The sequence below is a fragment of the Strix aluco genome, chromosome 37, assembly GCF_031877795.1.
Source record: "Strix aluco isolate bStrAlu1 chromosome 37, bStrAlu1.hap1, whole genome shotgun sequence".
NCBI classification, from domain to species: domain Eukaryota; kingdom Metazoa; phylum Chordata; class Aves; order Strigiformes; family Strigidae; genus Strix; species Strix aluco.
In genome coordinates this window covers 2,018,926-2,031,056 of record NC_133967.1, presented here as the reverse complement: position 1 = coordinate 2,031,056, position 12,131 = coordinate 2,018,926, and positions in this window count along the sequence as shown.

The window sequence follows — 12,131 nt, the reverse complement described above, 5'->3', positions numbered from 1 at the left end:
CTTCTCTGTTCCTGGGAAGCAGAAGCGTTCACATTGCTTGGCAGAATCGCTTTTGTGCAGAAAACGCTAACACTTGTTCAGAACGAAAGAAAGCACAGAGCCCCAGATTCTATGTTGTCCTGGAGAGCTTGCAGAGCACTGGCGAAAGGCAGGCAGAGAATTCCCTGCTAGCACCTTCTCTGTGCCTGGGAAGCAGAAGTGTTCACATTGCTTCGCAGAATCGCTTTTGTGCAGAAAACAGTAACACTTGTTCAGAACGAAAGAAAGCACAGAGCCCCAGATTTTATGTTGTCCTGGAGAGCTTGCAAAGCACTGGGGAAAGGCAGGCAGAGAGTTCCCTGCTAGCACCTTCTCTGTGCCTGGGAAGCAGAAGTGTTCACATTGCTTCGCAGAATCGCTTTTGTGCAGAAAACACTAACACTTGTTCAGAACGAAAGAAAGCACAGAGCCCCAGATTTGCTGTTGTCCTGGAGAGCTTGCAGAGCACTGGGGAAAGGCAGGCAGAGAATTCCCTGCTAGCACCTTCTCTGTGCCTGTTCACATTGCTTGGCAGAATCGCTTTTGTGCAGAAAACAGTCACACTTGTTCAGAACGAAAGAAAGCGCAGAGCCCCAGATTTTATGTTGTCCTGGAGAGCTTGCAGAGCACTGGCGAAAGGCAGGCAGAGAATTCCCTGCTAGCACCTTCTCTGTGCCTGGGAAGCAGAAGTGTTCACATTGCTTCGCAGAATCGCTTTTGTGCAGAAAACACTAACACTTGTTCAGAACGAAAGAAAGCACAGAGCCCCAGATTTGCTGTTGTCCTGGAGAGCTTGCAGAGCACTGGGGAAAGGCAGGCAGAGAATTCCCTGCTAGCACCTTCTCTGTGCCTGGGAAGCAGAAGTATTCACATTGCTTGGCAGAATCGCTTTTGTGCAGAAAACACTAACACTTGTTCAGAACGAAAGAAAGCACAGAGACCCAGATTTGCTGTTGTCCTGGAGAGCTTGCAGAGCACTGGGTAAAGGCAGGCAGAGAATTCCCTGCTAGCACCTTCTCTGTGCCTGGGAAGCAGGAGTGTTCATATTGCTTCGCAGAATCGCTTTTGTGCAGAAAACAGTCACACTTGTTCAGAACGAAAGAAAGCACAGAGCCCCAGATTTGCTGTTGTCCTGGAGAGCTTGCAGAGCACTGGGGAAAGGCAGGCAGAGAATTCCCTGCTAGCACCTTCTCTGTGCCTGGGAAGCAGAAGTGTTCACATTGCTTCGCAGAATCGCTTTTGTGCAGAAAACACTAACACTTGTTCAGAACGAAAGAAAGCACAGAGCCCCAGATTCTATGTTGTCCTGGAGAGCTTGCAGAGCACTGGGGAAAGGCAGGCAGAGAATTCCCTGCTAGCACCTTCTCTGTGCCTGGGAAGCAGAAGTGTTCACATTGCTTCGCAGAATCGCTTTTGTGCAGAAAACACTAACACTTGTTCAGAACGAAAGAAAGCACAGAGCCCCAGATTTGATGTTGTCCTGGAGAGCTTGCAGAGCACTGGAGAAAGGCAGGCAGAGAATTCCCTGCTAGCACCTTCTCTGTGCCTGGGAAGCAGAAGTGTTCACATTGCTTGGCAGAATCGCTTTTGTGCAGAAAACGCTAACACTTGTTCAGAACGAAAGAAAGCACAGAGCCCCAGATTTTATGTTGTCCTGGAGAGCTTGCAGAGCACTGGGGAAAGGCAGGCAGAGAATTCCCTGCTAGCACCTTCTCTGTGCCTGTTCACATTGCTTCGCAGAATCGCTTTTGTGCAGAAAACAGTAACACTTGTTCAGAAGGAAAGAAAGCACAGAGCCCCAGATTCTATGTTGTCCTGGAGAGCTTGCAGAGCACTGGGGAAAGGCAGGCAGAGAATTCCCTGCTAGCACCTTCTCTGTGCCTGGGAAGCAGAAGTGTTCACATTGCTTCGCAGAATCGCTTTTGTGCAGAAAACAGTCACACTTGTTCAGAACGAAAGAAAGCACAGAGCCCCAGATTCTATGTTGTCCTGGAGAGCTTGCAGAGCACTGGGGAAAGGCAGGCAGAGAATTCCCTGCTAGCACCTTCTCTGTGCCTGTTCACATTGCTTCGCAGAATCACTTTTGTGCAGAAAACACTAACACTTGTTCAGAACGAAAGAAAGCACAGAGCCCCAGATTCTATGTTGTCCTGGAGAGCTTGCAGAGCACTGGGGAAAGGCAGGCAGAGAATTCCCTGCTAGCACCTTCTCTGTGCCTGTTCACATTGCTTCGCAGAATCGCTTTTGTGCAGAAAACAGTCACACTTGTTCAGAACGAAAGAAAGCACAGAGCCCCAGATTTGCTGTTGTGCTGGAGAGCTTGCAGAGCACTGGGGAAAGGCAGGCAGAGAATTCCCTGCTAGCACCTTCTCTGTGCCTGTTCACATTGCTTCGCAGAATCGCTTTTGTGCAGAAAACAGTCACACTTGTTCAGAACGAAAGAAAGCACAGAGCCCCAGATTTTATGTTGTCCTGGAGAGCTTGCAGAGCACTGGGGAAAGGCAGGCAGAGAATTCCCTGCTAGCACCTTCTCTGTGCCTGTTCACATTGCTTCGCAGAATCGCTTTTGTGCAGAAAACAGTAACACTTGTTCAGAACGAAAGAAAGCACAGAGCCCCAGATTTGCTGTTGTCCTGGAGAGCTTGCAGAGCACTGGGGAAAGGCAGGCAGAGAATTCCCTGCTAGCACCTTCTCTGTGCCTGGGAAGCAGAAGTGTTCACATTGCTTCGCAGAATCGCTTTTGTGCAGAAAACACTAACACTTGTTCAGAACGAAAGAAAGCACAGAGACCCAGATTTGCTGTTGTGCTGGAGAGCTTGCAGAGCACTGGGGAAAGGCAGGCAGAGAATTCCCTGCTAGCACCTTCTCTGTGCCTGTTCACATTGCTTCGCAGAATCGCTTTTCTGCAGAAATCAGTAACAATTGTTCAGAACGAAAGAAAGCACAGAGCCCCAGATTCTATGTTGTCCTGGAGAGCTTGCAGAGCACTGGGGAAAGGCAGGCAGAGAATTCCCTGCTAGCACCTTCTCTGTGCCTGGGAAGCAGAAGTGTTCACATTGCTTCGCAGAATCGCTTTTGTGCAGAAAACGCTAACACTTGTTCAGAACGAAAGAAAGCACAGAGCCCCAGATTTTATGTTGTCCTGGGGAGCTTGCAGAGCACTGGGGAAAGGCAGGCAGAGAATTCCCTGCTAGCACCTTCTCTGTGCCTGGGAAGCAGAAGTGTTCACATTGCTTTGCAGAATCGCTTTTGTGCAGAAAACAGTCACACTTGTTCAGAACGAAAGAAAGCACAGAGCCCCAGATTTTATGTTGTCCTGGAGAGCTTGCAGAGCACTGGGGAAAGGCAGGCAGAGAATTCCCTGCTAGCACCTTCTCTGTGCCTGTTCACATTGCTTCGCAGAATCGCTTTTGTGCAGAAAACAGTAACACTTGTTCAGAACGAAAGAAAGCACAGAGCCCCAGATTTGCTGTTGTCCTGGAGAGCTTGCAGAGCACTGGGGAAAGGCAGGCAGAGAATTCCCTGCTAGCACCTTCTCTGTGCCTGGGAAGCAGAAGTGTTCACATTGCTTCGCAGAATCGCTTTTGTGCAGAAAACAGTCACACTTGTTCAGAACGAAAGAAAGCACAGAGCCCCAGATTCTATGTTGTCCTGGAGAGCTTGCAGAGCACTGGGGAAAGGCAGGCAGAGAATTCCCTGCTAGCACCTTCTCTGTGCCTGGGAAGCAGAAGTGTTCACATTGCTTCACAGAATCGCTTTTGTGCAGAAAACACTAACACTTGTTCAGAACGAAAGAAAGCACAGAGACCCAGATTTGCTGTTGTGCTGGAGAGCTTGCAGAGCACTGGGGAAAGGCAGGCAGAGAATTCCCTGCTAGCACCTTCTCTGTGCCTGTTCACATTGCTTCGCAGAATCGCTTTTGTGCAGAAAACAGTCACACTTGTTCAGAACGAAAGAAAGCACAGAGCCCCAGATTTGATGTTGTCCTGGAGAGCTTGCAGAGCACTGGGGAAAGGCAGGCAGAGAATTCCCTGCTAGCACCTTCTCTGTGCCTGTTCACATTGCTTCGCAGAATCACTTTTCTGCAGAAAACAGTAACAATTGTTCAGAACGAAAGAAAGCACAGAGCCCCAGATTCTATGTTGTCCTGGAGAGCTTGCAGAGCACTGGGGAAAGGCAGGCAGAGAATTCCCTGCTAGCACCTTCTCTGTGCCTGGGAAGCAGAAGTGTTCACATTGCTTCGCAGAATCGCTTTTGTGCAGAAAACGCTAACACTTGTTCAGAACGAAAGAAAGCACAGAGCCCCAGATTTTATGTTGTCCTGGGGAGCTTGCAGAGCACTGGGGAAAGGCAGGCAGAGAATTCCCTGCTAGCACCTTCTCTGTGCCTGGGAAGCAGAAGTGTTCACATTGCTTTGCAGAATCGCTTTTGTGCAGAAAACAGTCACACTTGTTCAGAACGAAAGAAAGCACAGAGCCCCAGATTTGATGTTGTCCTGGAGAGCTTGCAGAGCACTGGGGAAAGGCAGGCAGAGAATTCCCTGCTAGCACCTTCTCTGTGCCTGTTCACATTGCTTCGCAGAATCGCTTTTGTGCAGAAAACAGTAACACTTGTTCAGAACGAAAGAAAGCACAGAGCCCCAGATTTGCTGTTGTCCTGGAGAGCTTGCAGAGCACTGGGGAAAGGCAGGCAGAGAATTCCCTGCTAGCACCTTCTCTGTGCCTGGGAAGCAGAAGTGTTCACATTGCTTCGCAGAATCGCTTTTGTGCAGAAAACAGTAACACTTGTTCAGAACGAAAGAAAGCACAGAGCCCCAGATTTGCTGTTGTGCTGGAGAGCTTGCAGAGCACTGGGGAAAGGCAGGCAGAGAATTCCCTGCTAGCACCTTCTCTGTGCCTGGGAAGCAGAAGTGTTCACATTGCTTGGCAGAATCGCTTTTGTGCAGAAAACGCTAACACTTGTTCAGAACGAAAGAAAGCACAGAGCCCCAGATTTTATGTTGTCCTGGGGAGCTTGCAGAGCACTGGGGAAAGGCAGGCAGAGAATTCCCTGCTAGCACCTTCTCTGTGCCTGGGAAGCAGAAGTGTTCACATTGCTTCGCAGAATCGCTTTTGTGCAGAAAACAGTCACACTTGTTCAGAACGAAAGAAAGCACAGAGCCCCAGATTCTATGTTGTCCTGGAGAGCTTGCAGAGCACTGGGGAAAGGCAGGCAGAGAATTCCCTGCTAGCACCTTCTCTGTGCCTGTTCACATTGCTTCGCAGAATCACTTTTGTGCAGAAAACACTAACACTTGTTCAGAACGAAAGAAAGCACAGAGCCCCAGATTCTATGTTGTCCTGGAGAGCTTGCAGAGCACTGGGGAAAGGCAGGCAGAGAATTCCCTGCTAGCACCTTCTCTGTGCCTGTTCACATTGCTTCGCAGAATCGCTTTTGTGCAGAAAACAGTCACACTTGTTCAGAACGAAAGAAAGCACAGAGCCCCAGATTTGCTGTTGTGCTGGAGAGCTTGCAGAGCACTGGGGAAAGGCAGGCAGAGAATTCCCTGCTAGCACCTTCTCTGTGCCTGTTCACATTGCTTCGCAGAATCGCTTTTGTGCAGAAAACAGTAACACCTGTTCAGAACGAAAGAAAGCACAGAGCCCCAGATTCTATGTTGTCCTGGAGAGCTTGCAGAGCACTGGGGAAAGGCAGGCAGAGAATTCCCTGCTAGCACCTTCTCTGTGCCTGGGAAGCAGAAGTGTTCACATTGCTTGGCAGAATCGCTTTTGTGCAGAAAACACTAACACTTGTTCAGAACGAAAGAAAGCACAGAGCCCCAGATTTGCTGTTGTCCTGGAGAGCTTGCAGAGCACTGGGGAAAGGCAGGCAGAGAATTCCCTGCTAGCACCTTCTCTGTGCCTGGGAAGCAGAAGTGTTCACATTGCTTGGCAGAATCGCTTTTGTGCAGAAAACACTAACACTTGTTCAGAACGAAAGAAAGCACAGAGCCCCAGATTTGCTGTTGTCCTGGAGAGCTTGCAGAGCACTGGGGAAAGGCAGGCAGAGAATTCCCTGCTAGCACCTTCTCTGTTCCTGGGAAGCAGAAGCGTTCACATTGCTTGGCAGAATCGCTTTTGTGCAGAAAACGCTAACACTTGTTCAGAACGAAAGAAAGCACAGAGCCCCAGATTCTATGTTGTCCTGGAGAGCTTGCAGAGCACTGGCGAAAGGCAGGCAGAGAATTCCCTGCTAGCACCTTCTCTGTGCCTGGGAAGCAGAAGTGTTCACATTGCTTGGCAGAATCGCTTTTGTGCAGAAAACACTAACACTTGTTCAGAACGAAAGAAAGCACAGAGCCCCAGATTTTATGTTGTCCTGGAGAGCTTGCAAAGCACTGGGGAAAGGCAGGCAGAGAGTTCCCTGCTAGCACCTTCTCTGTGCCTGGGAAGCAGAAGTGTTCACATTGCTTCGCAGAATCGCTTTTGTGCAGAAAACACTAACACTTGTTCAGAACGAAAGAAAGCACAGAGCCCCAGATTTGCTGTTGTCCTGGAGAGCTTGCAGAGCACTGGGGAAAGGCAGGCAGAGAATTCCCTGCTAGCACCTTCTCTGTGCCTGTTCACATTGCTTGGCAGAATCGCTTTTGTGCAGAAAACAGTCACACTTGTTCAGAACGAAAGAAAGCGCAGAGCCCCAGATTTTATGTTGTCCTGGAGAGCTTGCAGAGCACTGGCGAAAGGCAGGCAGAGAATTCCCTGCTAGCACCTTCTCTGTGCCTGGGAAGCAGAAGTGTTCACATTGCTTCGCAGAATCGCTTTTGTGCAGAAAACACTAACACTTGTTCAGAACGAAAGAAAGCACAGAGACCCAGATTTGCTGTTGTCCTGGAGAGCTTGCAGAGCACTGGGGAAAGGCAGGCAGAGAATTCCCTGCTAGCACCTTCTCTGTGCCTGTTCACATTGCTTCGCAGAATCGCTTTTGTGCAGAAAACACTAACACTTCTTCAGAAGGAAAGAAAGCACAGAGCCCCAGATTCTATGTTGTCCTGGAGAGCTTGCAGAGCACTGGGGAAAGGCAGGCAGAGAATTCCCTGCTAGCACCTTCTCTGTGCCTGGGAAGCAGAAGAGTTCACATTGCTTCGCAGAATCGCTTTTGTGCAGAAAACGCTAACACTTGTTCAGAACGAAAGAAAGCACAGAGCCCCAGATTTGCTGTTGTCCTGGAGAGCTTGCAGAGCACTGGGGAAAGGCAGGCAGAGAATTCCCTGCTAGCACCTTCTCTGTGCCTGGGAAGCAGAAGTATTCACATTGCTTGGCAGAATCGCTTTTGTGCAGAAAACACTAACACTTGTTCAGAACGAAAGAAAGCACAGAGACCCAGATTTGCTGTTGTCCTGGAGAGCTTGCAGAGCACTGGGTAAAGGCAGGCAGAGAATTCCCTGCTAGCACCTTCTCTGTGCCTGGGAAGCAGAAGTGTTCATATTGCTTCGCAGAATCGCTTTTGTGCAGAAAACAGTCACACTTGTTCAGAACGAAAGAAAGCACAGAGCCCCAGATTTGCTGTTGTCCTGGAGAGCTTGCAGAGCACTGGGGAAAGGCAGGCAGAGAATTCCCTGCTAGCACCTTCTCTGTGCCTGGGAAGCAGAAGTGTTCACATTGCTTCGCAGAATCGCTTTTGTGCAGAAAACACTAACACTTGTTCAGAACGAAAGAAAGCACAGAGCCCCAGATTCTATGTTGTCCTGGAGAGCTTGCAGAGCACTGGGGAAAGGCAGGCAGAGAATTCCCTGCTAGCACCTTCTCTGTGCCTGGGAAGCAGAAGTGTTCACATTGCTTCGCAGAATCGCTTTTGTGCAGAAAACACTAACACTTGTTCAGAACGAAAGAAAGCACAGAGACCCAGATTTGCTGTTGTGCTGGAGAGCTTGCAGAGCACTGGGGAAAGGCAGGCAGAGAATTCCCTGCTAGCACCTTCTCTGTGCCTGGGAAGCAGAAGTGTTCACATTGCTTGGCAGAATCGCTTTTGTGCAGAAAACGCTAACACTTGTTCAGAACGAAAGAAAGCACAGAGCCCCAGATTTTATGTTGTCCTGGAGAGCTTGCAGAGCACTGGGGAAAGGCAGGCAGAGAATTCCCTGCTAGCACCTTCTCTGTGCCTGTTCACATTGCTTCGCAGAATCGCTTTTGTGCAGAAAACAGTAACACTTGTTCAGAAGGAAAGAAAGCACAGAGCCCCAGATTCTATGTTGTCCTGGGGAGCTTGCAGAGCACTGGGGAAAGGCAGGCAGAGAATTCCCTGCTAGCACCTTCTCTGTGCCTGGGAAGCAGAAGTGTTCACATTGCTTCGCAGAATCGCTTTTGTGCAGAAAACAGTCACACTTGTTCAGAACGAAAGAAAGCACAGAGCCCCAGATTCTATGTTGTCCTGGAGAGCTTGCAGAGCACTGGGGAAAGGCAGGCAGAGAATTCCCTGCTAGCACCTTCTCTGTGCCTGTTCACATTGCTTCGCAGAATCACTTTTGTGCAGAAAACACTAACACTTGTTCAGAACGAAAGAAAGCACAGAGCCCCAGATTCTATGTTGTCCTGGAGAGCTTGCAGAGCACTGGGGAAAGGCAGGCAGAGAATTCCCTGCTAGCACCTTCTCTGTGCCTGTTCACATTGCTTCGCAGAATCGCTTTTGTGCAGAAAACAGTCACACTTGTTCAGAACGAAAGAAAGCACAGAGCCCCAGATTTGCTGTTGTGCTGGAGAGCTTGCAGAGCACTGGGGAAAGGCAGGCAGAGAATTCCCTGCTAGCACCTTCTCTGTGCCTGTTCACATTGCTTCGCAGAATCGCTTTTGTGCAGAAAACAGTAACACTTGTTCAGAACGAAAGAAAGCACAGAGCCCCAGATTTGCTGTTGTCCTGGAGAGCTTGCAGAGCACTGGGGAAAGGCAGGCAGAGAATTCCCTGCTAGCACCTTCTCTGTGCCTGGGAAGCAGAAGTGTTCACATTGCTTCGCAGAATCGCTTTTGTGCAGAAAACACTAACACTTGTTCAGAACGAAAGAAAGCACAGAGACCCAGATTTGCTGTTGTGCTGGAGAGCTTGCAGAGCACTGGGGAAAGGCAGGCAGAGAATTCCCTGCTAGCACCTTCTCTGTGCCTGTTCACATTGCTTCGCAGAATCGCTTTTCTGCAGAAAACAGTCACACTTGTTCAGAACGAAAGAAAGCACAGAGCCCCAGATTTGATGTTGTCCTGGAGAGCTTGCAGAGCACTGGGGAAAGGCAGGCAGAGAATTCCCTGCTAGCACCTTCTCTGTGCCTGTTCACATTGCTTCGCAGAATCGCTTTTGTGCAGAAAACAGTCACACTTGTTCAGAACGAAAGAAAGCACAGAGCCCCAGATTTGATGTTGTCCTGGAGAGCTTGCAGAGCACTGGGGAAAGGCAGGCAGAGAATTCCCTGCTAGCACCTTCTCTGTGCCTGTTCACATTGCTTCGCAGAATCACTTTTCTGCAGAAAACAGTAACAATTGTTCAGAACGAAAGAAAGCACAGAGCCCCAGATTCTATGTTGTCCTGGAGAGCTTGCAGAGCACTGGGGAAAGGCAGGCAGAGAATTCCCTGCTAGCACCTTCTCTGTGCCTGGGAAGCAGAAGTGTTCACATTGCTTGGCAGAATCGCTTTTGTGCAGAAAACGCTAACACTTGTTCAGAACGAAAGAAAGCACAGAGCCCCAGATTTTATGTTGTCCTGGGGAGCTTGCAGAGCACTGGGGAAAGGCAGGCAGAGAATTCCCTGCTAGCACCTTCTCTGTGCCTGGGAAGCAGAAGTGTTCACATTGCTTTGCAGAATCGCTTTTGTGCAGAAAACAGTCACACTTGTTCAGAACGAAAGAAAGCACAGAGCCCCAGATTTGATGTTGTCCTGGAGAGCTTGCAGAGCACTGGGGAAAGGCAGGCAGAGAATTCCCTGCTAGCACCTTCTCTGTGCCTGTTCACATTGCTTCGCAGAATCGCTTTTGTGCAGAAAACAGTAACACTTGTTCAGAACGAAAGAAAGCACAGAGCCCCAGATTTGCTGTTGTCCTGGAGAGCTTGCAGAGCACTGGGGAAAGGCAGGCAGAGAATTCCCTGCTAGCACCTTCTCTGTGCCTGGGAAGCAGAAGTGTTCACATTGCTTCGCAGAATCGCTTTTGTGCAGAAAACAGTAACACTTGTTCAGAACGAAAGAAAGCACAGAGCCCCAGATTTGCTGTTGTGCTGGAGAGCTTGCAGAGCACTGGGGAAAGGCAGGCAGAGAATTCCCTGCTAGCACCTTCTCTGTGCCTGGGAAGCAGAAGTGTTCACATTGCTTGGCAGAATCGCTTTTGTGCAGAAAACGCTAACACTTGTTCAGAACGAAAGAAAGCACAGAGCCCCAGATTTTATGTTGTCCTGGGGAGCTTGCAGAGCACTGGGGAAAGGCAGGCAGAGAATTCCCTGCTAGCACCTTCTCTGTGCCTGGGAAGCAGAAGTGTTCACATTGCTTCGCAGAATCGCTTTTGTGCAGAAAACAGTCACACTTGTTCAGAACGAAAGAAAGCACAGAGCCCCAGATTCTATGTTGTCCTGGAGAGCTTGCAGAGCACTGGGGAAAGGCAGGCAGAGAATTCCCTGCTAGCACCTTCTCTGTGCCTGTTCACATTGCTTCGCAGAATCGCTTTTGTGCAGAAAACAGTAACACTTGTTCAGAACGAAAGAAAGCACAGAGCCCCAGATTTGCTGTTGTCCTGGAGAGCTTGCAGAGCACTGGGGAAAGGCAGGCAGAGAATTCCCTGCTAGCACCTTCTCTGTGCCTGGGAAGCAGAAGTGTTCACATTGCTTCGCAGAATCGCTTTTGTGCAGAAAACACTAACACTTGTTCAGAACGAAAGAAAGCACAGAGACCCAGATTTGCTGTTGTGCTGGAGAGCTTGCAGAGCACTGGGGAAAGGCAGGCAGAGAATTCCCTGCTAGCACCTTCTCTGTGCCTGTTCACATTGCTTCGCAGAATCGCTTTTCTGCAGAAAACAGTCACACTTGTTCAGAACGAAAGAAAGCACAGAGCCCCAGATTTGATGTTGTCCTGGAGAGCTTGCAGAGCACTGGGGAAAGGCAGGCAGAGAATTCCCTGCTAGCACCTTCTCTGTGCCTGTTCACATTGCTTCGCAGAATCGCTTTTGTGCAGAAAACAGTCACACTTGTTCAGAACGAAAGAAAGCACAGAGCCCCAGATTTGATGTTGTCCTGGAGAGCTTGCAGAGCACTGGGGAAAGGCAGGCAGAGAATTCCCTGCTAGCACCTTCTCTGTGCCTGTTCACATTGCTTCGCAGAATCACTTTTCTGCAGAAAACAGTAACAATTGTTCAGAACGAAAGAAAGCACAGAGCCCCAGATTCTATGTTGTCCTGGAGAGCTTGCAGAGCACTGGGGAAAGGCAGGCAGAGAATTCCCTGCTAGCACCTTCTCTGTGCCTGGGAAGCAGAAGTGTTCACATTGCTTCGCAGAATCGCTTTTGTGCAGAAAACGCTAACACTTGTTCAGAACGAAAGAAAGCACAGAGCCCCAGATTTTATGTTGTCCTGGGGAGCTTGCAGAGCACTGGGGAAAGGCAGGCAGAGAATTCCCTGCTAGCACCTTCTCTGTGCCTGGGAAGCAGAAGTGTTCACATTGCTTTGCAGAATCGCTTTTGTGCAGAAAACAGTCACACTTGTTCAGAACGAAAGAAAGCACAGAGCCCCAGATTTGATGTTGTCCTGGAGAGCTTGCAGAGCACTGGGGAAAGGCAGGCAGAGAATTCCCTGCTAGCACCTTCTCTGTGCCTGTTCACATTGCTTCGCAGAATCGCTTTTCTGCAGAAAACAGTCACACTTGTTCAGAACGAAAGAAAGCACAGAGCCCCAGATTTGATGTTGTCCTGGAGAGCTTGCAGAGCACTGGGGAAAGGCAGGCAGAGAATTCCCTGCTAGCACCTTCTCTGTGCCTGTTCACATTGCTTCGCAGAATCGCTTTTGTGCAGAAAACAGTCACACTTGTTCAGAACGAAAGAAAGCACAGAGCCCCAGATTTGATGTTGTCCTGGAGAGCTTGCAGAGCACTGGGGAAAGGCAGGCAGAGAATTCCCTG